Genomic DNA, 3,522 nt, shown 5'->3' on the forward strand with positions numbered 1-3,522 from the left:
CGGCAGGCTTACCTCCGATCAGCTCCCCCCTGGCCAGCTTGCTGGTGCTGTGAGCGCCCCCTTGATCTTCCCGACTGACTCAGAGAATCACGTGGACATGGCGCGCGCTCAGGCTGTTGAGCACTCCGGGCGCGCTGGAGCTTGTCCCAGAACCTGCACAGTGTGCCTGAAGCCCTTTCCTGAGTGGGTCCTTCCAACCCTTGAACTAGAGAACTATTCCCAAGGGTCCTGGCTACTTCCCCTGGGGAATCCAGCGGAGTGGCCCAGGTGCACACTGTGTGGTCATATAGCAGGAGGCCCAAGTTTAATAAGACTTAAGGCAGGTGAGCCCCACTCAGGGTACAGGTGAGACTCTGAGTCAGCTCAGAAACCCAGAATGCATCTAGAGACAAAGCTATTTTCCAGGCTGCCCAAAGTGCAGGAGGAATAAAGTTCATACAGCTGAGATCTGAGCACCCTGCCAAGAGGTGACCAGGTGCCCCTTGCCCCTAAAGGAGACGTAGGGCCCCCTTCAGCCCAGACTGAATCTGCAGAGCCAGGAACCTTTGGCCTAGCAGAATTGCCTCCCTCTGTAGGTCTGGGAGCCCTGGACCCGTCGCCAGCGTTCCCAGCTGCTGTGTCACCCAGCTCTGTTGGACTGCATCCCGCTGCCAGTTGTCCTCTTGGCTTGGCACTGCTAAACTGCTCTCTTTCAGAGGGTGCCTTGGTGGACTGAATAACCCAAATGTTAGTTACCTGTGCTGGGCAAAGGTGAGCAACACCTCCAGGGTGTTTTAAACTTGTGAGTTGGGTGTCAGTGGGTTTAATTTTACTCACTGGGACACAGAACTCTGTCATGTAACCTGGGAGGGTGCAAAGATTTATTTTTTTTTTCCTTTTTTACCAGCAGGTGTTTTTAAAATGTAAGAAACCTCCCTGGGTAACCTGGGAGAGTAGTAGCTGGTTTAATTTTTTTTTAATTGATTCTTTTTAGAGAGGGAGGAAGTAGGGAGGAGAGATTGAGACATTGATTGGTTGCCTCTGGTACATGCCCCAACTTGGCATCAAACCTGTGACCTTCTGTTGCAGGGCATGACACTCCAACCAACTCAGCCATACTGGCCAGCGAGTAGTAGCTGGTTCAAAACACAAAATGAGAGAGGTGGTGTTTGCTTTTGTTTTGCTTTTGGGTCTGCAACCTTCCTAGGTGCTGGGAGGACAAAGCCAGGGGGAGCCACTGGTGCTCCACACTCCCCCCAGGGCAGGTGCAGAAAGAGTCCAAAGGGGGAACTGAAAGAGCCCTCTGAAGTCAGACATACAGGTCCTTGGGGAGGCCGCCCCATGATCCTCTGGCTGCTCCTGAAGTTGCAATGGGCTGGGGTGGGGTCAGGACACGTGGGGTCCAGGCCTGGTTTGCTGCTCGCTGGCCCCGAGCTTGGGCACCTCACTTGCCTTCTGTGCTGTGTCCCTTCCCCTCATCTTCCTGGAACCCAAGGTTGGGCTGGGCCTGTGTGGAGTGGAGCAGTCTGGGCTTTTCAGGCCGAGGACTTGGAGTTTTATCCAGGGACGCTGACTCCCTGCCAGTGGGTGATTACACTCATGTGAGCTGAGTAAACTGACAGAATAAGACTGAAGGCAGGTGAGCCCCACTCTGGGCAGCAGGGCCCAGCCTTGGTGTCTTCGGGCCTGGCTTCTGAGTCTGCTCTTAAAAAAAAAAATGTTTATTGATTTCAGAGATGGAGAGAGAGATAGAAACATCAATGAGGAGAGAGAATCATTGATCAGCGGCTTCCTGCTGGCCCGCCACTGGGGATTGAGCTTGCAACCTGGGCATGTGCCCTGACCGGGAATCAAACCATGACCTCTTGGTTCATAGGTTGATGCTCAACCGCTGAGCCACAGCGGCGGGGCCTGCTCTTTCCTTTGAACATCAGTCCCCACACAGGTGGCCTTCCCTCTTGGAGATGCCAAGTAACGGCTAAGCTGCCCACTGTGTCCGGGACCTGAAATCTGCTCTGTAAGCATGCTTTGGCCCTGTGGTGCTCCACATTTTTTCCATGGGGGCCCTGTGGTGCTCCACATTTCTTCCATATTAAAAATGGACTTCAAATAAGACCCTGGATTTTTGGCCACCGCTCCTGGGATGAGGCCAAGCTCCTCCGCATGACCCTGTTCTGCCCGAGCTCACTTTGCAGTTACCCGGCCATCCAGTCGTCACCTTACCCACAAGGCTTTGCAAGTGTGTGTACAATAGTGTGGACACAGTGTGGGGAATGCATAGGAGAGAGGCACATTCCATAGGGCAGTGGTCGGCAAACCGCGGCTCTTGAGCCACATGCGGCTCTTTGGCCCCTTGAGTGTGGCTCTTCCACAAAATACCACGTGCGGGCGCGCACGTACAGTGCGATTGAAACTTTGTGGCCCATGCACAGAAGTCGGTTTTCGGCCTGGGCAAATCTATTTTAAAGAAGTGGTTCGGAAGTGGGGTGTCGGTGGGTCAGGCAACGGGAGACGCGGTGCAGGTGGGCTGTGGGATATGCAGCGCGGGGAAGGTGCGCACAATTCATGCAGGAGTTGAGTGAACCAGTCAGTCAGCAGTCTCATTGTGCAGTGGTTAGTGCTAGTCGCGTCCGCAAATCGCACGCGGGTGACAAAATTACCTTCTCGAAGCATAAAGTTACCTGTATTTTTCCAACCAGCTGCAAATCCTACAGGTATTTTTGTCATCAATTTAAGAATTGTAATTATTTTGTGTTGGTGGCTTTATTACTATAAAATGAAACTTATCTGCTTAGAGGGGTTAAAATGCCTAACTTTGCTAACTTCTCTCGCTTACTGTTTATTTCCTTCCTTAGCACTCATGACAACTGCAGTTATTTGACTTGACTATTTATTTGTTTAAAGTTGATCTTCCTCACTAGAGTGTAAGTTCCAGAAGGATGTCATGTTATCTCCAGCTTTAGACACATAAGCGGCATTCCGAAAATTTATAGTGTATTGAACTCATGTTGTTTTTTTTTTTTTTAAATATATTTTATTGATTTGTCACAGAGAGGAAGGGAGAGAGATAGAGAGTTAGAAACATCGATGAGAGAGAAACATCGACCAGCTGCCTCCTGCACATCTCCTGCTGGGGATGTGCCCGCAACCCAGGTACATGCCCTTGACCGGAATCGAACCTGGGACCTTTCAGTCCGCAGCCCGACGCTCTATCCACTGAGCCAAACCGGTTTCGGCTGAACTCATGTTGTTAATACTAAGTACTCAATCCAAAATTATTAATTAAGTTAATAACAATGTACCTACCTATATGGTTTAAGTTTAAAAAATTTGGCTCTCAAAAGAAATTTCAGTCGTTGTACTGTTGGTATTTGCTCAGTTGACTAATGAGTTTGCCGACCACTGCCCTAGGGGATATAAACTTAGTCTGCAGGCTCTCCTTTAGTTCAAAGACATGTAATCACGAACTGCCCCAGGGAGTCCCCAGGGTGAAGTTTTAGTTGTTCTTGCCTGGCCTGCTGTGCTGGCTCCTGTTATGTAACT

The 3,522-nt window shown here is 50.5% G+C and overlaps 1 protein-coding gene across 1 annotated transcript in view; it reads left to right on the forward strand.

Annotated features, from left to right (window-relative positions):
• SLC19A1 (solute carrier family 19 (folate transporter), member 1) overlaps nucleotides 1-3,522 on the forward strand; it is a 15,694-nt gene that overhangs the window by 1,768 nt on the left and 10,404 nt on the right.

The sequence above is a fragment of the Myotis davidii genome, unplaced genomic scaffold (genome assembly GCF_000327345.1).
Source record: "Myotis davidii unplaced genomic scaffold, ASM32734v1 scaffold175, whole genome shotgun sequence".
Classification (NCBI taxonomy): domain Eukaryota; kingdom Metazoa; phylum Chordata; class Mammalia; order Chiroptera; family Vespertilionidae; genus Myotis; species Myotis davidii.